This window comes from Ambystoma mexicanum, chromosome 8 (assembly GCF_040938575.1).
Source record: "Ambystoma mexicanum isolate Mex_15411 chromosome 8, UKY_AmexF1_1, whole genome shotgun sequence".
Classification (NCBI taxonomy): domain Eukaryota; kingdom Metazoa; phylum Chordata; class Amphibia; order Caudata; family Ambystomatidae; genus Ambystoma; species Ambystoma mexicanum.
In genome coordinates this window covers 890,154,441-890,178,344 of record NC_090929.1, presented here as the reverse complement: position 1 = coordinate 890,178,344, position 23,904 = coordinate 890,154,441, and the positions used below count along the sequence as shown (strand labels likewise).

Genomic DNA, 23,904 nt, shown 5'->3' with positions numbered 1-23,904 from the left:
TCCTCCTTTCCCCAGCCATCACTTGCGTGTTTCCTGGCTCTGTTTGATCAGTCCGTTTCTTTCCTGAAAGGGACGCCAAAGGAATCAATGGCCAATGAATATCACTGGGGCGGGGCCATCACTGTTGAAAGCAGGCATTCTTCATGCTGGGCACAGTATTGTTTTCCAAATGTGCATTTTACACTCGTTCCCAAACTTGGACATGCTGCTTGCATTCACTAGTTCACTAGTTGTCTTTGAAATGTTTTTTTGTCAGACTACCACACAATACTATGTAATTTGTTCCCCTTGCTTTGTGTTTTATCACAGGTTATATTTATAAAGATGTTATATGCTTGTCAAATTGGTTAATCACAAATAAATGCTTCTGGTGTGATGAGTTATTAGGAAATTAAACTGTGGGTTCATGGGTGCCAACTTTTGATTTTCACTACAGGGGCAGAAATACCCCCCCACCTCTGCCCTAAATATAATCAACCATCCCATCCCCACTCCAATCCATCGACCGGCCCTACCCATCCCCTGCCCAAACACATTGTATAATTGTATAGCACTTGTTTTTTTAATTATAAGGAATTGCAAAAAGTCACACTAACACATTTTGAATATAGAACATCTTAGCAACGGCCTGTCAACCTGCTGAGCTACCCTGGTAGCTTTCTACTGTAGAGCGGATCTATGGATCCCTTAATGTACTAAAAATCACTGCACTACCAAAATTATTTTGGGTGCACCTTTTGCCATAGTATTGACTTAAAGTGGAATTGATGTACAGTGTGGAGTTTGGAAAGAAGCAGCATGAAATACTACTATTTTAAACATTTCTTTTGAGCAGAGGCAAACTGCTAGGTTTGCCTCAGAACTCGCCCCCCTCGGAACTCAACTCCCACCCCGGGCCCTGTGGATCCCCCTTTCCATTTTATTCCATTTCCACCAGTGCATATATGTAGGTTATTTAAAGAGTCCGTCTATCTCTTTCTGAAGTATGAGCTCACTTGTACACCTCAGTTACCATAGAGAATTTGAAATGTTACCGAAGTAATTCGATGCACCTGTGGAAGGACAAGCGCAGCGTCTATAACGTTTAACTTCCAAGGGACCATGATGAAGTCCAGTGTCACACGTGCCTGCTCTTCAAACCGAAAACCTTAAGAGCGCAGAATGAAGCACTGAACTGTATATGCCATGCAGGCTGAAAAAAGTCGGTGAGAGTACTGCGGAACACCTAGAGATCGAGGAGTTGCATCTGTTTCGAAAGCGAAACTGATTTTTAATTTTTGTATTGTACCCTTAGCTTATCGGACTCTTGACCAATGTCCGTGTTGACAAAATGCTTTAGAAATGGTAGAGCACATTATGCTGTTTTGAACAATTTATGCTAGTTATAGGTGATTTTATTTCAAACCCAAGTTTGTTTTTCAAAGCTTTCCTAAGTATGAAATTATGTGCAAGGACTAATGATGAAGTGATGAACCATGCAGTGTCTAAATGTTTGGACAGAGCATGGGTACTCTGAATGACCTATGTTAATACCTTGTCACATAGGTCATTTCTCTACAGACCATAGTATACATGTTTTAAAGTGGTTTGTTTTTATTCAATTAACCATAGTTAATGTTGATTGAGAACAGCACTTTATGCATCCTTGCACATACCCAAAATGATGGATGTCAATTGAAACTCGATCTGATATGAAGTTGATGTCAATATAGTATGTTAATATTCTGTTTCTTTTTAGTCATGTGCTGTACTTCACTATTTTGTGATTGTGCATTTCATCTTTTTACCAGCAGTGCTGAGGTTCTCCCTACGAAGGCTAGTTTGGCTATTAGCATGTCACGAAAACATCCTAGGTCACACAGTACCGGCTCGACCGAGGTTCATGGTGTTGAGGCTAAAATGAAGACCCCTGACCCACTTGTAGGGGACCCCTGCCTCACCTCCACACATGTCGCAGTTCTCCTCAGGTGCTGACAAAATGACGGCCGTTCCCGCCAAGACCACAGCGGCCATTTTGGATACAACCCTTAAACTACTCCATCGGCTTTAGGTGTAGGGGGTGCTCTTTCAGGTGAACATCGGTTTCCTTGTGCGCATCTTTTTCGTCCAGTTTATGACTGGAACACTCTGTTGCCCCTACCGCACAATGTCTCGCTGCCGGCGGCATCAGCGCCCTTGATTTATGTAGACCACACTGGGGAAGGGCCCTCTTGGCAACCCTCTACCCTGCGCCCTTGGAATTACCCTCCTCATGAGAGGCCGCCTCCTGTCGCGCGGAGGATGTCTTTTTCGGCAAGTTTCAGAAAAGTATGCGTTCCGACCCCATGAAGGAGTACTTTAAGGGCCTGTTTATGGAGATATGCCCGCCGGCGCCAACAGTCAAGGCTACGCTGCCTGTGCCTCTGCCAGCGTCACCTTTACCGGCTGGGCCTCCCCCAACACTTCCACCCCGCCTCCATTGTCCCCAGTGGACAAGGCGATTGTGGTGCCGGATGTGTCTCAACCTGATCCGGATCTATCGGATGATGTACAGGGCGATCAGGACGGCGAAGACCAGCCCCGCTCTATCAGAGCCTTTCACGACCGGGTGCTGGAGATGTGTCTGGATGTTCCAGTACCCGCTCCGCAGGAGGGCGTGCTTTCGGGGGCGTCCACCTCGTTTCCTTTGGAGCATACCGGCTTGTTCTTGCAGATGGACGTTTTGGCTGAGGTCCATAGAGTATGGGAGAAGCCACACTCTGGACTGTTTGTCAACAAGAAAATTAACGTTACAGACTTCATTCTTCGGAACAGGTGACCATAGCGTCTTGTCCACCCCCCCCCCCTCCTCCACAGTCGTGGCTGCGGCCACTTTGCAATCCGGACCTGCGAGCCTCCCTCCTCTACGACAGCTACACAGGTCCTGGGCAAAGAGGATAAGCTTCTTGACTCCTTTGGGAGGAGGCTCTTTGGGAGGAGGCTTTTTGGTAACTCGGCCCTGCAATTGCGTCAGGCCAATGCAGAACTGGTGTTAGCGGGGGCAAATATGAAAATGTGGTTAACGTCTGTCGGAGTTTGAGGAATTCATCCCCGCTGAAAAGCTTGAGGACTTCAAGGCGGGTTTGTCGGATGCCAGGGTCCTGGCTCAGGATTTGCTGGAGGCGGCGGCGGCGACTCATCACGTCGACACTTTGGCCAGAGGCCTTATGCTTGGAGTGGATACTTCTTGTCAGGCTTGGCTGCACGCCACCAAGTTCTCTGAGGAGGTGCAGGATAAGGTTTTGGAACTGCCATTTGACGGCAAGGGGCTTTTTCACTCCACAACAGATGTGGAGCTGACCAAAACTAAGGATAGCACCCAGACCGCCAAGTTCTTGTCTGTCCTGGTGAAACCACCTTTTAGGACAGAGGCCGTTGTCACAGCCCCGCCTTCCTCTGGCTTTAGGGGTTTTCTGGGTCTAAAATCCTGCATTCTCGATACCCCTTTGGGAAATTCCTACCAGAGGCAGCAACGGAGTCGATATTTCTCCCACTCCTCAGCCTCCTCCTCCTCCGGTTCAGGTGGTGCTGCCACCGAAAAACCAGCCGAATGAGGGTTCTCTGCGCTCGCATGAGACCCCGGTGGGAGGACGCATTGCGTCTCATTGGGAGGCATGGCAGACCATTACCGAGGACCGGTGGGTCTTGTCAGTCGCTCAGACGGGCTTCCGCTTCCCCCTACCCCACCCATCAATCCCCCTTTCCAGCAGTCGGGGTCGCCCTCCCTCAGAGCCGAGATCCAGAAGTTACTGGATCTCAGAGCGGTGGAACCCGTTCCTCTAGGGGAGCGAGGGGAGGGCTTCTACTCCTGACTGTTTACGGTGCCGAAATCCAACCAGGCTGGCCTGTGCACAATTCTAGACCTTTCCCAGTTCAATCTTTCTCTACCCCAAGAGAGATTCAAGATGATCACGCCTGGGCAGATAAAGTCCTCTTTACAGATGGGTGATTGGCTCAGCGTGGTGGACCTTCAGGATGCGTACATGCATATTCTGATCTGGAATCCACACCGCAGATAGCTGCGTTTCTCTGTGGGAGAGGAGCATTTCCCGTTCTGAGTGCTTCCCTTTGGCCTCAGCTCGGCACTGCATGTCTTTACGAAGATGTCAGTGATTTCAGCTTATCTTCGTCTGCAGGGTATCCATGTGCATCTTTATTTGGACGATTGGCTGTTGCACAGCCCTTGCCCGCTGAAAGCCACGTGCAGTCTTCAGTCTCTCCTCCAGCTCCTGTTCCACCTTGGGCTGTCGGTGAACTGGTGGAAATCTTCCATGATGGTCTCTCAGGACTTGATCTTGCTGGGTTTTCGCTGGAACACGTTAGACTGCAGAGTTTACCTGACCGGGGACAGAATGGCAGATCTGTTGGCCAAGTGTCAGATGTTTGCGCAGTCGGAGAGCATGTCGGCCTGGTGGTTCCAGAGGCTTCTGGGCCTTATGGCCTCGTGTGTATTGGCTCTTCCTCGTCTCAAGATGAGGCGGACTCAGATGGCTCTTCGGAGCTCTTGGCGTTACGCGGTGGATCCGGACTCCCAAGATTTTGATTCCGGCTTCCATGGGGCGGACCTGGTGTGGTGGTCATCTCTCAACATTTTAAATGTGGCATGTGTTCGGTTTACTCACGAAAAATATATGAAGAGTGTAAAATTGAAAGAAAGAATCTGGCAATTTAGATCATTCACAAACTGCAATTCAGAATGGGTAGTATATGCGATTCAATGCCCATGCCAACTTCTGTATATTGGGAAAACAGACACATTAAAGTACGCATAGGGGAACATCGGACTAACATCAGAAATCAAACGCCTAATAAACCCCTTGTTGCCCACAATCTCCTCCTAAAACATAAACCATGTGAAATATTCTGGTTTATTATTCAAACAGTTCAAATTTGGAAAAGAGGTGGAGACCGTGACCTGGCCCTGCGCAAATGTGAACAGAAGTGGATTTTTGATTTGGATACAGTGAAAAATGGTCTAAATTCATCAGTTGAGTGGGGCATTTTCTTCTGAGGAGAACGTTTCGTCTACCAGGCCAAGTTTTTATGGCCTTTTTTCATATGTTTTTTCAACTACAATAAACACACGGGCTGTACCCTATGGAATTTTTTTTTTTTTTACATGTGCGATTATGCTTTATTCGTTGAAGTGAAATGAAACAATCACATCATCGAGACCTCTTAAATGAGGAGTATCCACCATCTTGCTCACACCTTCCAAGATGGCCGCATGCGCTACCAAGAAAGAAATGGGCGTTTTGAACACGTACGCGGTAGTCACATGACATGCAAACACGGAAGTAATACAATCCCCTCCTTCGCGGTACCAAATTCAAACGAGTTGGCTTTCCCGCGTTGAAACTGAGGAGCTGCACTGCGATGAGAAAAGATCGTCCCACTGAATCAATCAGAAGGTAAACAAAATTAAAACGCCGAAGGTTCGGTGTGCATTTTTTCTTAAATAACAACGGAACCTCGCTAATAAACGAGTGGAGTATAGTATACTACAGCTAATGTGGAGATAATTTCTCTTAACGTTGGCTCTATCCCATCTGTCCCTACAGGTCAGTGGAATAGAAAAATACGGCACCCTTAGGAAATTACATACAGGGGAAACGTGTAACTGTGAAAACATCCAGTGCCAAACCGAATTACACGACTTCGGTATAAAATTATCAGGTCAGTAAATAATGAAGATGACTTTTGGATTGAACATTCTAAAAGAGCCCAGAAGTGAATTTGCAAAAAATTAACCCTCATGCAGGCCTCCCTGTGCCTCCTACAAACTGCTGCGTGAGGTACACCCCCCCCCCTCCATTTGGGTTTGGGGGGAGAGGGCCCCCAAAAATGGAGGGACAGGCCCCCCCCAGTGGGTGGGGCAGTAAGGTTTGGGCACCCCGGCGCCAGATTGGCACACCAATGTGCCCCTCTGCGCCAAGGCAAGTTTCGTAAACAAAGAAAAAAATGGAAAATGGTACACTACACTTTAGCGCGGGCCGAGGGGCACCCTAAACCGCCAGGTAATTTTCTAATGTAATGAGGGTGACCCACTACCCCCCCCCCCCCCCCCCCCCCACACCAAATGCAGGGGGGGCATCTGGAATAATGCTGTCCTGGGAAGCAAGATTGCAAACTAGGATATTAAAATATTGACCACCCACATCTCCAAACACTTTTCCCCCACTCAGTCCCCCACTCATCCCAAAGGGTTCATTTTTTGCAAATTCACTTCTGGGCTCTTTTAGAATGTTCAATCCAAAATCGATGTGAGTCAAGTCTATATTGTCCAAAGGCTCTAACCATCTAAACCTGTTTTTTCAAGGGGGTTGTTACTATTGCCTGCCTGGTTGCCTTCAGTAGACATTCCCAAATTGTCTTCATGGGCAGTGTTGACAGTCTGACTGTATGCCTGCTGCAATTGAAATTATTTTCTACAGACCTATGAGAATTACCCATATCTGCTTCATGGAAAAATCTAACATTTGACTGTACAATTCCGCTGTGCGAGCCTCTCCTACTGAGTTAGTGACACACACATTCCCCTTGGAAACACTTAATACCCTGGGCGACTCAGAGCGTTTAGCCATCAGAACGTCCCTTTCACCATGGATTATCTAATATTACAGAGCTTCTATATCGATTGGGTTAACTTGTTTATAGGCCCTATAGTGTCTTCAATATGATACCGCTTTATTTCGGGCTACAGACCATAAAAGCAAGGTTAACAAACAATTCTTAATTAAGGAAATATTTCATTGCTTCACAAATATAAAAGTATTTTAGAAAAGAAATGCAGTATCACGATCAAACGGTAACACCTCAGCTTCATAGCAGAGGCATTAAAAACTTAAAGCAACCATCATTAAGAGCTGTAATGACATAAAGGAAATTGACTTATTACCTACAATTAAAATAGCAGAACATGCGCAGACAATAAACAATTTAAAATGCAATGTACAGTATATTCTAATGGACGCAATCCGTTAAACCTAGAAAAGAAAACATTTTTAATCCCTCATGCCCTCAAGGCCGATATGAGCTTGTTTGCTATGCAGTGAACTGCCAGTTCATCCTTAGAAATGCAGCAGTGAGCACTCTCTTGCAGTATAGATCTAATTGCTCTCACTTTAAATAGTGGCTTCAAATACTTGCTCTGTATTTTTTTTATAACAAGGACAGATGAGCAGAAAATACACCACATTCTCAATCCTATCCTCACAGAAAAAACCTATATTGGAGAACTCGCTGTTCCATTTATGTAACAATTGTGCAAGTGATAGTATACACATGCTTGTTTGAGATGCAATGCTGTCGGTGACTGGGGGCTACTGAATCCAAATGTCTCTTATAGCCCAATGATTGCTTGACCGCCCAGTATCTCCTTAGGCCATCTGTGCTTGCAACGTTTTCCACAATCTTGTTTTCTGCTCTATCACACAGGGAATTATTAATCTACATAAAACTGGAATCCATGCAGCATGGGTCGCTCCAGCATTCACAAAATCCTATTATGGGCAGCATTTGCTTAATGTGCAACAACCATGGTAGTCAGCAGCTGTCCTCCTGTGAGTGACCATATATCTTCCAGAGCAAATCCATTCTTGACCAGGCTGTTTGGGTTTTCAAGGTGGGAACATTCGTCAAAACTGCCACCAGAGGCGCTCGCTGCCTGTTAAGGAACATCAAGGCTAAAACTAGACACAATAGGGCCTTATTGCTAATCTCGGTTGGCTTTAGGGAGAGCAACTTTTAACCACGATCACTAAATTCGTCCCTAGGCACCCCTTTCTTGGTAAGATCAATCACCTCTGTGTTCTTACATTCCTTTGTAGTATCTGGACACGTTAGTTACTGCCTTATTTTTCTTTCCCACCATTTCCCTCAGGTTGTATATTGAATTCTCCAGCATGGGGTCTGGCATGGATTCACATGCTCATGAATATTCCCCGTCGTCAGGCTGGGAATCCTTGGTAAAGACAAAATCAGTATCAGTTTCGTTTCTGATCTGTTTTTCGTAGTAGTAACCAATCGCAGATCTCTGCGTTATACTGACCACAGCCAATGACTGCCCTCTACCTAAGCCCCGCCTCTGGCAGCCATCTTCAGATTTTTACCGCACGTTCAAGTGTTGGGATCCCCGTGCTATTGCTCTCGAGCGTTAGTGCTATTTTTCACTTTTTTTCTCAGAAAATTTCTGTTTTTCGGTCAAAAGAGCCTCAAGCTCCACCGTTTCTTCATCCGATCAACGGGGACCCGTGTCGGATTCGTCTACGCCCCTCAAGGGTGAAGATTTCGTCGAGCCACGCTTTTGGAGGACTCCAGAAGTTTCTCAGGCCCATCTCGGACATGGCCCCGGAGAAGTGAAGCTCGATGCCCGGAAAGCTGTTCAGGGTCTGCCCTGGATGCCAGCTTCAGAATGTCTTCAAGGAGGACGAACACTCCCTTTGCCTTTACTGCCTACATGAGGACAAGACGCACGTGGAGAAGGACTGTGGGTTTTGCGGCAATATGTCGGAGCGGACCATGAAGGACCGCCATCAACGTCTCGCCAACTGGCTGGAAGGAAAGAGCCTATCAGGCGAGAAGAAGTCTGAGCGGTCTTCTAAGACCTTTGAGGGCGCCCTGGCGACGGGGGTCCAACAGAAGGCCAAGCACCGCGAGTCCGCTGGCACCGGGAGCGCCGAACGGTCGGGCTCTACGTGCCTGGACGACTGGCTCATCCGACCAACGCTCTGGCTCGGGTAAGAGGAAGGCTGAGCACCCGGCGAAACTCCTGGAGAGACCCCGGTCGCGCCCTAAGGCCCCATCGGAGGGGGAGCGAGGTGGTGACCCTCCCCCCAAGGAGAAGGCGGTGAGCGCACCTAAGGTGGTGAAAGCCTTGATCCATCCGGCCAAGGCCTCTATCGAGACAGTCGCGGCAGCCCTGGCTCAGCCTGTGGAGGCTACACCAGTGGTGGCGACCCCGGGGCCCAGAATCTCCCTGCCACCACGGAGGGAGTCCTCTTTCATGCCCATCAACAGGACCCCCGTGAAACCTCCGACGGAGAAGAAAAAGGGGGGGCAGGAGGTCGTCGTGGACTCGGCCTCAACCTCTGAGGAGGAGCTGATCGAAGTCTTAGGCCACGGCTCTGGCGTGGAAGAAGGCCATCCTGTCGGGTGGGACCCCGACGTGGAAGACGACGAGGGCGTCGAGGATGCTGACTGGGCTCCTGATCGCCCGTCGGATCTCCCTCAACCAGTGCCGCAAGACAACTCTGCGGCCGTTTTGTTGGCTATACAGTCCTTATGCTCGGAGATAAGGACGAGACTGCCGTTACCACCAACGGAGAAACCGCTCCCGACGGGGGACCCGGAGCCAGGCCCTTCTGGGAGCCCTCCCACTAAGAGAAGGATTCATCCTCCACCTCCTTTTCAGCCATCGCGCTCTGTTCAGCCCTCCTCCCCGTCCATGGCACGTGGGGATGATACGGGGACTGACGACGAGGTTTGCGACGAGGATCTCCCGTCGTCACCTCCCACCCGGGCTTCCCCGCCCGACGAGATTGGATCGTTTCACTCCATGATCGCCAGGGCATCCGAGCTTTTCCAGCTCTGCCCGGAAGAGAAGAAGGAAGGTTTCCTTTATCAACGGCGCGAGACCAAGAGGAAGACTGTCCTCGCTGTACCTCTACTAGACGACATTTGGGATGAGGGCCTCGCCCTCCTCAAGAACCCATCCACGACGCCGGCTAGAAGGGATCGGTACGAGAAGAAGTACCGGGTCCCGGACGCGGCCCCCTTGTGCCTTCGGGCACAGACGACCCCGGACTCGGTCGTCTCCGCGGCGGCCAGGAAGAAAGCGGGGGGGGGGGGGCGCGGCCTCTACGTCAACCTCCCCGCTGGACGGCGAGGGAAAGAAATTAGACACGATGGGACGATTAAGGCGGCCAACGGGAGTTGTGGTACAAACTGGCCCCCCCCTGCTGGACTTCCTACCAGACGACAAGAGGGCGGAAGCCCTAGAGATCTTGCAGGAAGGAGAGGTGGCGTCGGACCACGCCATTACGATTGCGACGGACATCGCTGACACTGGATTTCGCCAGTTGGGCAACAGCGTGTGCCTTAGGCGGCGTGAATGGCTCAAGGCTACTGACTTCCGTCAGGACGTGCAGACCAGAGTCTTGGACATGCCTTTCGATGGAAACAACCTGTTTGGGGAAACAGTGGACGATTCCCTCCAAGCCATCAAGGCGGACACAGGAGACGGCCCGGGCTCTTGGGGTTCTCCAGCAACGGCGGCCGCCCTTTCGGAGCGACGGAGGCAAACATGGTGCCTCCAAAGGTTCCAGCTGCGGATTTTCCACCTACCGTCAAGCGGCCCGTTCGTCATCACTTGAAGCTTACAGGGGACGAGGCAAGTCAGGCCGACCCCGCCGGCGTCACCAAGGAGGACAAGGCGGCAAAGCCTCGTCGAAGCAGGACTGAACCGGCCGCTGGGTCGGGCCCCCACCAAAGCACCCCGGTGGGAGGCCGGCTGGCGAGCTTCGTCAGCGTGTGGGAGTCCATCTCCACCGACCGTTGGGTGCTGGACGCCCTAGCTCAGGGTCACGCGCTCGAGTTTCTAAAGAGATGCCCGCGCGTCCCCCCCCTGTGGCCAGGAAAGAACATCACGTCCCTCAACTTCTCTTGGAGGTAAAGGCGGTGCTCAGGAAGGGCGCCATCAAGCTCGTCCCAAAGAGGCTTCGGGGCTCCGGAGTTTACTCAAGATACTTCCTCGTGAAGAAGACGGGAGGATGGCGTCCCATCCTGGACCTACGACGACTGAACAAATTCATCAAGGCACAGAAGTTCCGGATGGTCACCCTCCAACACGTCCTGGGTCAACTGGAGGAGGGCGATTTCCTGTCGTCGTTGGATTTGGAGGATGCCTACTTCCATAGTGCCATCCTAAAGGGACACCGAATGTTTCTCAGGTTCGTGGTCCAAGGGCGTCACTACCAGTTCAGAACCCTTCCCTTCGGATTGAGGTCGGCACCCAGGGTGTTCACCAAGTGCCTCGCACCGGTGGCGGCGCAGCTGCGCCGAGAGGGGATCCACTTCTACCCCTACCTGGACGACTGGCTCATCCGAGCAAAGACGAAGGAGCTCGCCGTGGAGCACACGGCAAGGACCGTCCAACTGCTCACGGACCTGGGATTCTCCATAAACTACGGCAAGTCCCACCTGGTGCCCGCGCAAGACGCGCTGTTTCTGGGAGCGAAGCTCGACACAGTGTCGCTTCTGGCCTCTCCGTCGGAGGAAAGGACGAGGGCCATCTTGGGCAAGGTGCAGCGGATGCTGGTTGCGGACGCGGCCAGGGTGAGGTCCATCAAGTCCCTCCTGGGAATGATGTCTTCTTGCATTTATCTCATCCGCCTGTGCAGGCTCCGGATGCGCCCGTTGCAGGAGTTCCTGGACGCGCGCTGGATCCAGACGGGCAGCTTCGAGGAGAGGATCACACTCGACGAGAGTTTCCGACGAGCGATCCGGTGGTGGGGCACCCGCGCGCATCAGACGGCGGGCATGGACTTCCTGACCACGGATGCCTCCCTGGAAGGGTGGGGAGCGCACACCGAAAATCTGCACGCGAGAGGCCTTTGGCTTCCGACGGAGAAGTCCCTCCATATCAACGTCCTGGAGCTCCGTGCAGTGTTTTGGGCCCTCAGGTCCTTTCTTCCGTCCCACAAGGGCAAGGTGGTGAGGATCTTCACCGACAACACCACCACCATGTTCTACATCAGGAAGCAGGGCGGTACCAGATCCCCAGCCCTGTCCAAGGAGGCGCAGGATCTGTGGCACTGGGCCGTCGCCCAAGGGATGTTTCTGGTGCCGTTTCATCTGGCAGGGATAAAAAACACCATCGCCGACTCGCTCAGCAGAGAGCTGCGCTCGTGCCACGAGTGGGAACTACGACAGGATCTAGTGGACCGCCTCTTCCGACGGTGGGGCACACCCCAGATCGATCTGTTCGCGACGGCGATGAACTCCAAGTGCTGGAGGTTCGCCAGCAGGTTTCTCCAGCCGAGGAGCATGGGCGATGCTTTCTCGTTCCCCTGGGAGGGCCTGTTTCTATACGCGTTCCCTCCATTGCCATTGCTGATCCGGCTCATCAACCAGCTCAAGAGGTCACGGTGCAGGATGATCCTCGTCGCACCTGCGTGGCCGAGGCAGATATGGTTCCCGGACCTTCTGGACTTGTCAGCGTCCCCATCAATCAAGCTACCAGTGGACGCGGATCTTCTCTCCAGGGAAGGAGGCGCCATCCTCCATCACGACCCGAAGTCGCTGAACTTGCAGGCCTGGCTCCTGCAGCGTTAGAGTTTGGAGGATACGACATACCGGCCGACTGCAGAGAGGTTCTTGCAAAGGCCAGGGCGTCCTCAACTCTTAAATGCTATGGACACAAATGGAAGAGGTTCTCTGTCTGGTGCCACGCACAGAAGATTAACCCTCTACGGATTACGGCTCCCCAGGTACTGCCGTACCTTCTGACGCTGGCCAAGGCTGGACTGGCGCACGCGTCCATCAAGATTCATCTTGCTGCGATCTCCCGATACACCAGAACCACGGGGCGGACGTCTTTGTGGTCTCATCGTCTGGTGAAAGAATTCATGAAGAGACTGTTCCGATCGTTCCCGCCGGTGAAAGCTCCGGCCCCGGCGTGGGAGCTCAACGTGGTGCTGACCAAGCTCATGGGACCTCCGTTCCAGCCTCTGCACTCGGCTCCGTTGAAGTTCTTGTCGTGGAAAACAGCGTTTCTTGTGGCCATCACCGCCGCACGAAGAGTGGGAGAGATCTAGGCCCTTTCCTGCAAGCCCCCGTACTTGACTTTTCACGACACGAGGGTAGTGCTCAGGACGCACCCCTCCTTCATGCCCAAGGTGCCGTCGGACTTCCACCTCAACGAACCCTTGGTGTTGCCTGTTTTCGTCCCGTCGCCTTCGTCGCCGGCCGAAAGGACTTTGCACTCGCTGGATGTGGCTAGAGCGCTGAAGTTTTACGTGGACCGCACAGTGTTTTCGGAAGACGTCACAACTTTTTGTGAACTTTGGACCTGTCAATCAGGGGAAGGCTCTCTCAAAGGCCTCCATTTCCAGATGGCTCTTCGGCTGTATCATGTACTGTCATCGGTTGGCAAACCGACCGCTGCCTGGCCGTCCGAGAGCCCATTCCACCAGAGCGATCACAGCTACCACGGCGTTCCTATCTGGTGTGCCCTTGCTGGACATCTGCAGGGCTGCTACGTTGAGGTCGACGCACACCTTCACGAAATTCTACTGCGTCGATCGGGATTCCAGGGAGGAGTCCAGGGTCGGCCAAGCAGTGCTGCGCAATCTGTTCGCCTAAGGTGAGCCTGGTGAGGAGGTAAGAATTGCTTAATGTTGTGTTTGATGTAATGCTTAATGTTGAGCCTTTGCCACCTCCCGTGGTTGTGCATGTGTGTACTGCTATGTATTCTTTATTCATGAGCATGTGAATCCATGCCAGACCCCATGCTGGAGAAGGAACAAGTTACTTACCTGTAACTGTTGTTCTCCAGCATGGGTCTGGCATGGATTCACATGCGAACCCTCCCGCCTACCCCTCTGCGGCGCTTCACTTGGTCATACTGCCACTTCACGTGCTACCAAATCTGAAGATGGCTGCCAGAGGCGGGGCTTAGGTAGAGGGCAGTCATTGGCTGTGGTCAGTATGACGCAGAGATCAGTGATTGGTTACTACTACGAAAGACAGATCAGAAACGAAACTGATACTGATTTTTTTCTTTACCGAGGATTCCCAGCCTGACGACGGGGAATATTCATGAGCATGTGAATCCATGCCAGACCCATGCTGGAGAACAACAGTTACAGGTAAGTAACTTGTTCCTTATTTGCTCCTCCTCCCCCCCTCTCCCCCCCGATTAAAGATCCATTATATGCCTGGGATAGGTAGTTTCTATCCTGTCATACTGGGACAATCCTCTTTCCCTTTGCATCCCTAAAAAGGGGTTATAATACATTAATGCTAGCCTCTTAACATGGGTATGCTCTGGGTAGGCCTCCTTCAACCTCAGCCGGTTCTTGAAGATTTCTTCTGGATTGTTAATTTGTTTACCTGGCTCCCCTTGCAGGCCTACCATCACCGTCAACCTTGCAGTAGCCTGGACTCTGATTAATACTCCTTTGGGACATCATTTCTTTAGAAGTGGCAGGTGCCAATGCACACGCTATATGCCAGATGAGATTAATATCATTTTCTTCGGTTGCAAAATGCACATTTCCACTGTTTGTGTTTTTCTTTTTTTTTTATTTAGCTTGTGGAATATTATTGGCATCTGGGGCACCCATGGTTTATTTTGGAAAATGTTCTATGGTAGTATTCCCAGTACCACTACCAACTGTCGCCTTTGCAACTATCTTAGAAACCGGACCCCACTCTATTGATGGGCAGAAGTCGTGTATTTTTCCCCCTGATGGCCTGTTTTTGTGTACCGCAATGATCCAATGACTTCTGTTTGCCCATTACAAATAGGGTATTGATAAATTATGAACTCCTATCTAAAACTCACTCCAGATTTCACTTCTAAAGTGCTAAGGTGCAGAGTACGTTCCTAAGTGCAAAGTATTTAACAAAGTGAGTTACCTAAAAGAATATCTAACCCAGTGCAAAATCCAAGGTGCTTACTAGAACAAACATACAGTACAGATGTGGATCATAGTTTAAAAAAAGATCTGTCAGTATTCGTATATTAAATCTTGTCATTAACGCAACTTTTTTATATGTAAAAACTGTCAGGAGATGTAATGATCAAGCTAATATTATAAAATCAACATCTATATCTGAGGCATAAGCCATGGATTAAAAAGCGGCAATCAGTAAATGAACACCGCTGAGAAAGGCCCCAGGCAGAGCATGCCAGACTTCTTGGGAGGCTTGTTCAAGTTTGGCTGTCCCATCCCCCACCCCTCCCCCCATGCCCACTGGGCGCACAGGGCTCAAAAGCCCCCAGACCAAAGTCCCAGCAAGTGGGGACTGCCCGGTTGGCTTAGGCTTGGAGTCATTCCTGTCCCCACACCCTTTAAAAAATGTTTTTGCAACAGATGCCTAAAAACAAAGGAGGCAAGAAGAAAAGCGCAGTCAAAGGCAAAAGACTTGAGTGCTTGAAAGACTGTCGCTGTCTTGTAATGACACCACTTATCGCTCCACTGTTGATGCCCTCTCGTTGTTCTCAGCTTGTCACGGTCTTGGCATGCTCTGTTGATCTCATGGTCCACAGTATATACTGCTTCGAATGGATTTTGTCCTCCCACGTATTCCTCATCTTAGATCTATCCTTACCTTTAGTTTCGCCTCAGAAAACTTTTCCTCTCTCCAGCAGAGGGCGCTCCACTCGAGGCGTCAATGTCCCTCGGCGGCCTCCGTCGAAAACCAACGTCATCCGTTGTATAAAGGCCTCGAGTGCGCCCGTTGGCTTCAGTTCTGTTTTTCTGTTGGCTTCGCTTCAGATCGAGATAAAACTGTGCTTCAGTCACAGCGAATTATGTAGTCTTCTTTGAACCAGTCTACTCCGAAAACGGGTTTTAAGAAATGCCTAAGGTGTGGAAGAAAAGTCGCTGACCGACCCTCATCGTAACTACTGCCTCTGGTGCCTCGGGTCCGAACATCAGATCGACTGCGGTTCTTGTCAATCTATGACCCATAAGGCTTTGAAAGAAAGACAAGGTAAACTGGCGGTGGGGGGAGGGGAAATCCTCAAAGTTTTCTTCGAGGGAAGAAAGACTCGGCAGAGTCTTCGGCGAAACGCCATAAAAAAATCCAGATCGAGGAGTAGATCAAGGAAGTCTTCTTCTTCATCCAAAAAAGCAAAGAAAAGACAACACCAATCTCCTTCTTCCTCTCCTACATCGGAGGAAGTTATTACTTGTCCAACAAAACATGACTCACCTAAAAAGTGGGAAGCATTTAGAGCATCAGTGATGAACATTTTTGAGAATGCGGCCCAGACCCCCTCAAATGTCTGAAGATCATGCCTCTAGTCACAAAAAAAGTGACAGTGGAAGGTCTAAAACTAGGAAATCCGACAAATTGTCGAGGGTGTCTTCTAGGGACTCTTCGCAAACACCTAAAAAGAAAAGCCTTCCAGTGCATGAACAGGAGGCAGACCTTAAGAAAAAGACTTTAGACGTTGATACGTCGTTAAGAACATCGCCGAAAACATCTTTGAAGCATCCGTCGAAAGCTGTCGAGTAGAAGGGGTTGACAAAAAAAAAGTTACGTCGAGTACTTTATCGATGACCTCGAAGACTCCTTCGACAGCGTCGATTGTTTCGAAGGCTCCTTCGACGTCGATTGCCTCGAAGATTCCTTTGACAGCATTCGTAGCGCCTTCGAAAACATCGAAGAATGCCTCAATAACATCGACGGTAACGGCCACAACTTCGACGCCATCAACGCTTCTGTCGACGTCGACACCAATTACAGGGGTGAAACCTATTCCTGAGAAAGTATTTCACCCAGAAAGCAGACATGATTTTTTCCAAACTATGTCATCTATATATGGAGAAATGTCTTCAGGAAATGAGGAGGATGAAGAAGATGAACCTGAAGTTTCATCAGCAGAGGTAAAATATGGTGCAAGCGAGGTCCCTGAGGAATTAATTGATCCTCAATCAAAAATGCAAGACCTGTATGAATGTTTAGTCTGCAAGTGGATTAGATACGTCCCCTGAATACGAATTTGAAAAACCACAATCCTAGACCTTTCCCAGTTCAATCTCTCTTTACCCCAAGAGAAATTCAAGATGATCACGCCCTGTCGGATATAGTCCTCTTTGCAGAAACGTGATTGGCTCAGCGTGGTGGACCTTCAGGATGCGTATATGCATATTCTGATCTGGAATACACACCGGAGATATCTACGATTTTTCGTAGGGGAGGAGCACTTCCAGTTCCAAGTGCTCCCCTTTTGCCTCAGCTCAGCACCGCTTGCCTTTACGAAGATTATGTCGGTTATCTCAGCTTATCTTCGGCTTCAGGGTATCCATGTGTATCCGTATTTGGACGATTGGCTGTTGCGCAGTCCTTGCCCTCTGAAATCCTCGAGCAATCTTCAGTCTCTCCTCCAGCTCCTGTTCCACCTTGGGCTGTCGGTGAACTGGCGGAAATCTTCCATGACGGTCTCTCAGGACTTGACTTTCCTGGGTTTTCGTTGGAACACGATCGACAGAGTTTACCTGACCGGGGACAGAATGGCGGATCTGTTGGCCAAGTGTCAGATGTTTGCGCAGTCGGAGAGCATGTCGGCCTGGTGGCTCCAGAGGCTTCTGGGCCTCATGGCCTTGTGCGTATTGGTTCTTCCTCTTGCTCGGCTCAAGATGAGGCGGACGCAGATGGCTCTTTGGAGTTCTTGGCGTCAGGCTGTGGATCCGGATTCCAAGATATCGATTCCGGCTTTCATGAGAATGGACCTTGTGTTGTGGTCGTCTCTCAGCAAGCTGTCGGTGGGCGTGGGTTTTCAAGACAGCGCTCTGATGGTGACAATCACGACTGACTCCTCCCTTCTGGGGTGGGGTGCGACGTTGGATCTTCTTCAGGTCTCCGACCTCTGGTCGCCCCAAGACCAGTTCCTTCATAAAAATCATCTGGAGCTTCAATCAGTCTTCCTGGCGCTCACAGCGTTCAGACTGGTCATTGCCAACAAAGTGGTTTGTGTCTGCACGGACAATGTGGTGCCCATGTTTTACATCAACAAGCAGGGGGGCACCAAGTCCCCTCCTCTTGTGGCTCTTGCCATTCATTTGGGAATGGGCTGTTCAGCATGGCGTCTGGCTGGTGGCAGTACACATCCCGGGCCAGCTGAACGTTACGGCAGATCCTCTCAGCCAACGAACAATGGTTAGCTACGAGTGGGAATTGAAAGTGGAGGTCCTCTTACAGATATTTGTGTTGGGGCACTCCGGAAGTGGACCTTGTTGCAACATCGGCAAACGAGAAACGTCCTCTGTATGCCTCCAGGAATGGGCTGGGAGCCTCCCTTCTGGGAGATGCTCGTGAGATTCCCTGGCACAACATGAGGGCCTATGTTTTCCGCCTCTGCCTCTGATTAATCGGACGATTTGCAAGCTGAGGATTACGATGAACTGTTCTCTTCTGCTCATAGCTCCGTTGTGGCCGGCGAGGTTCTGGTTTTTAGAACTTCAGCATCTGTCGGTGTGTGCACCGATCAAGCTTCAATTACTTCCTGATCTGCTTCACCAGAGAGATCGGCAGCTGTGGCACCCCTCCCCACAATCGTTCAACTTGGCGGCATGGTTCCTGAGTTCAGATCTCTAGAACATTTCAACCTGTTTGCTCACAACATGCGCATTATTCAGAAAGCCCTCGGCGAGGTCTCAGTACAGAAGCAAATGGCTTTGGTTCTGTCACTGGTGCTTGGCCAAACAGCTGGACCCCAGGGTGGCTACGATTGGCACGGTGCTGTCCTTCGTCTCTCATCTAGCAGAGTCAGGCATTCATGTCCTGTCATGCAGGACTTATCTTTCGGCTGTGGCCACCTACCTATCCACGGAACAGTGCTCTTTTTCACTGTTAAATCCAGTGGTTAAAAGGCACTTTGCTGGTCTAATGAGTCTTTACCCTCCTGTTGGCAAACCGTATCCGACGTGGGATCTGAACGTGGTCCTTACAGCCTTGTGCTATAAGCCTTTTCGAACCAATGGCTATGGTAGATCTTAAGCACCTTTCGCGGAGGGTATCTTTCTTGATCGCCATTACTTTGGCAAGGTGTGAGAGTTCGTTCCAAGCTTTGTCAGTGGAGCATCCCTTCTTGGTTTTCCACAAGGATAAGGTTGTCCTTAGGACAAATCCTTCTTTCCTACCAAAGGTGGTTTCCGATTTCCATCTAAATCAATCTCCCTGTCTGTCTTCTTTCCAAACTCTGCTTCGGAAGTTGAGAGGGTTTTGCATTGCCTGGATGTTAGAAGAGCTATTGAGTTCTATCTGGACAGAACATCTGAATTTAGGAGTTCTTCTCAACTATTGGTGACCTTTGGTAATCCGCAAGGTAAGCAGGCCACCAATGCGACTATCTCCAGATGGATTGCTGCCTGTATGACAGTCTTACACTCTTCAGGGTCTCCAGCCTCCTAAAGGGATTCATGCACATCTGGTACGGGGAAGGCAGCTGCTGTTGCCTTTCAAAAATATGTCCCCTGGTAGACCATCACGAAAGCGGCTACTTGAGCCTCCCCATTGGCCATTTGTAAACATTACTGTTTGGACCTGAGCTCCAGATCTGATGCTCCGTTTGGCCAGGCTGTGCTCAAAAACCTTTTTCAGTAGGGGGTTTCCATCCACCCGTAGTTCCTGTGAGCAATGCTTGGGAATCTCCCATAAGTATAAAAGGGGACGGGACGGGACGTAGGAGTATAATAGTGTTACTCACTGTAGTGAACACCTTTCTCCTAGTCCATAGTCCCCTTTCTTCCATGCCCATGCCCGCCGTCCCCTCTAGCAAGGTTCCTCTATTATTCCTTAAAGGTCTCTGACTTGGCCATGGAAAAGGACTGATGGGCGATGCGCTGGGCGGAGCTAAGGAGGGCGGGGTTACGGCCACTTGCGGTACCCCGCGTAAAAAGAGTAAGGACAAATTATAAAAATTTAAAAAAATAGCTTTTTACAAAGTGCTCTGGTCCCGTCCCACATGACGGAGGAATGTCCCATAAATATGGAGAAAAGGGGACTATGGACTAGGAGTAAGGTCTTCACTATGGTGAGTAACCTTATTAATCTCTACCGTGGACACATCTTTAAACCGGAACCCAGTATCTGGAACTGTCTGAATAGGAGAATCAGATCCTGTACAGGGCTGTCAGAATCTGTCTGTCCCACAATCTGATTAGATGTGGAAGCCAAGGGGAGGGCGGGTGTTAACATAGGCTCTTCCATGATTTGTTTTTTAGCCTTTAAGTTTGTCAGCAAATGCTTTCTGCACTCTGTTGCAGTCGTCACTTGTAGGTTTAACAGAGGGACTCATGAAAACAGGTTTTTCCCAGGACCTAAAAAAGTTCCTTGGTATGATCCCCAGCGAGATTAATTTGGTAATTATAGAAGGATTTTTTTTGCCTCCTTAATCCGTTTTATAATCTCGTTCCTTAATTTTCCAAGCAGTTAGTTTTTCTGAGGAATTAGCTTTCCGCCATACTTGTTCCGCCTGCCTTTTGCTGGATTTAATTTCAGCTAGAACAGGAGAGCACCACTTCTGATGGTTAGGCGAGTCTCTAACCGTTTTAGATTTTAATGGGGCAAGCTGATCTAACATACCTAGAATTTCTTCATTATAGCTATTAATGAGGATTTCAGGACCATCGGAATCATTAGTTTTCCCTCAAGTTTATCATGTATTCTGCCAGCGCAGGAGGCGTAATGGCTTTAAAATGCCTAGCCATTATTTCATGCACAGGTTCATGCGTTGTAAGTTGTTTGCTAGGAAGTTTCACCAGGCAAGACACGACAGTGGTCTGACCAAATACAAGCAGTAGTAGTTACGCTCTCAATGAGGATTTTTCCACTACTGACCCAGTCAAGGGTATGACCCTTGATATGTGTCTGTTCAGAGTTATGGATAATGATCTGGCGATTCTTTGACATTTTCTCCAGTTCCAATGGTTTTTAAAATCTTTTCAGTCTTTTTTCCAGAGGTTAAAATCTCCCACAATGGCAAGTGCTGAGTTTGTTAGCATAAACCCAATGATCTTAACCAGGTTGCTATTGAAATTTGTAGTCCCCGGGTGGTTGATAAAGCAATACCAAGTTTATACTATGATTCGGGTTAGGGATCAATTTAATATGGACAATATCGCAGCGCACACAGGGAAGCACCGGAGAAGCACTGCTTTGACGCTGTTGCTCCTCCGTGCCTTGCTGTTCGATTACCATTGGATTTTCGTCGTATTCTGCAATATTGCATGCTATGAGGCTTTAAACCATGCCTAATAGCCCACGCCAATAACTACAGGCACCCGCGCGCACACTGAGGGAAGCACCGGAGAAGCACTGCTTTGCCGCTGACGCTATTGCTCCTCCATGCCTTGCTGTTTGACTAAAATTTATTTTCGTCGTATTGTGCAGTATTACGATCGATGCAACCACCCAGGCACTCAAAACTCTTATAGAGCTTCTAACTACCCTATATACAGTTAAATGCATGAACCACTGTCTTAATTTCTGTTATTTTTAGTGTTATGAGCCTTTAAACCACGCCCACAACTACAGGCTACCGCGCGTGCACCGCTTTGCCGCCGCTTCTGGTGCCTGGTGCTCTCCTCTGTTTGTCCTAGATTAATTTGATTATCTGCCATGATAATAAATTGTTTTTGTGCATGAAACAAAGGGGAAGAACTACTTATTACGGTCTGACATGTCGTCCCCTACTCACTTGCGAGTTTTGAGGGAAATAATCCCGAACAGGAAGATCCTAGCAAAATTGGAGGATCACCTGGAACTCCTGAAAAGTCTGTTCTACGTGCTGGAAAGGAAAAAGGGACAATTGTCAAGCGGAAGCCCTTTACCACTCCCATCTGCGACATTCGCGATTTTTGGCTTCGGGAAACCTTGTTCTAACAAAGCCAATTCTGAAGAAACAAGTAGGACTCTTGTCAACTACGGTCACAAAAGATTTGGCTCACAAATCTTCCCTTGTGACTCCCAGCGCTGAAATCGTCATTTTATCTCCTTCCTTGGCGAGTTCTCCCGCTGTTCCTAACATCGTTAATGATTCTGAAGGACTGGCCAGTGATCAACGGAATATATAACTATCTGATAGCATGGTACTGTTGAAAGATCAAACTGGCACTATACCCATATTAGACAAACGGTCTGTTGCAAATGATGTTTTGGAAGATGCCGTTACTGATTTGCAATCGTTCAGTTCTTGTTTCTCGGCCAGAGACGAAGCATGGAATCTGACTCTCTGGAGTTATTTCCTGAAATTGAACGGAGCGATTCTGACTGATCATTCATTGCTCCCACTCCAAGAATACCCCTAGCTGAGTTCTCCACTACAATTGCGAATTCTCCTAACAAATCGTCTGTTTTTACATTAGAAATAATTAACACAGCCCTAATGTCTCTTGCGCAATTATTCGAAAGTCTCGATTCTAAATCAAACATCCATACCAAACTATTTGCTAAAATTTGTGCTTGGCAAAAAAAAAAGTAGCGCATACTCTGACCCAGAAGCAACCACCAAACACTCCGAGGGTAGTTTCTGTGGCTTCGCAGACTACCGTTGGCGGGATATCATCCGTGGTGTTGGAGGAAACTTCCTTGCCATTGGATGAGGTCCCGACCTCTGTAAATCCTTCTGTTGGTCTTTTATCAATGGTTCCATTCGTGAGTGGCATTATTAGGAAAACAGTCACAAATGCCACTCCTATTTCTGCAATCATGGCTGCAATTGCCGATTATCAACAACCAGACACGGCAACTGAACAAATAAGCAAAGGGGCCTATAATATATTCACACAGAGGTTTGTCCAATGGCACAGCCATCAAATCTGCTGATAAACCATTGGGAAAGAAAACTAAGAATATAAAAACAAAATTGGCAGGCTCCAATTCAGCTACAAAACAATTTTTCAAGAAAAAGCCTTACTATAGCTTCTAATGCAGTTATTAAAACATACATTAATTTAGTTAATCAAAAAAACAACAAAGCACAGATATAAGTAAGGCACCAATTTCTACATTCACCATTGCATGAACTGGTCAAAGTTGCTGCAGAACGAGGACGAGGAGGCCAAATGCCACACTGAAGTAGTTGGTGTGGGGGAGAAAACCAGTGCTTATGACACTTCAGAACCCTTTTTGTTGCTACACCAATCCGGTCCACTGTTTCAGATAACCTACCCAACACACCGCCAGAGCACTCATTCAGGAAGCTGATCATACTAATCATGCTGGCCACCCAAGCACAAGACCAAGATTACTAAAAGACAATGGGGAGAGCATTAGTCACTGGGCCGCTGATTTCAAAGGACTAGATGTATCCAGCAGGTCCCCTCGTGCCGGCTCCCTGGTCCTACAATATCATTCTATAGTCTTCGCTAGTCAGTATTCCGCCTTCGAGGAAATTCAACTTGTGGTGGAGCACATTACGCGCCCTGAGTTCTAGGAGGTGGATCAACACAGCCTTTCCATATAGTAGTCTCAGGAGTTACTTGACATAAAAACATGTAGAGTCTCAGATTTTAAATCGGTGGTTTTATTATGTGACGTGCAATTATAAAAATCAAATAAAACAAGACATTTAGCCATTGAAAGCCAAACCTTAATGCAGGTGTACCAACATCTTAAAATCAGAGCACAATGCATAGCCTAAAGTACTGTTTCAAATCTCTGCTCCACCTCTCAAATAAAGTGTGCAATCTTTGGAAAATCATTTCCTGTCACTTCTGTCGGATGAAAAACACAGAAAAGCAATGTACACATTGGACGGGATGGAAGGGGTCTGAAATGATGCGCAGGAGGTAGAGCGGGTATATCGAAATATGAAACCATCCCAATAGCGAGCATGTTGTAAACAATTGAAGCACTGGGTGAGAACAAACAGTAAAAGGGGAGCAGCCCTGGCAAGGTTATAAATAGCTGTACACACTGTAAAGCATCATCTTGCCACACTTTAATTGTATAGTGGTCTGAACGGACTCTTAGCGGGTTGTATACGAGACTCTGGCTATGAAAAGGTCACAGACCAGTGTCTTGCTCAGGGGAGGGACAGTCTGGCAGGCCATACTTTGGGCTTCTGTGCAGGCCCTAGCTGACGCACCTAGCTGCGGTGTCACACAAGAATTTGTCCTGACCCTCTCACTGAATCGGCAGATAGGGTGC

General features: G+C 49.0%; 1 protein-coding gene across 1 annotated transcript in view; it reads left to right on the top strand.

Moving 5' to 3' along the window:
• The window catches only part of WAPL (WAPL cohesin release factor), a 1,736,851-nt gene that overhangs the window by 62,159 nt on the left and 1,650,788 nt on the right, over positions 1 to 23,904 (top strand). The gene's annotated exons all lie outside the window — the stretch shown is intronic.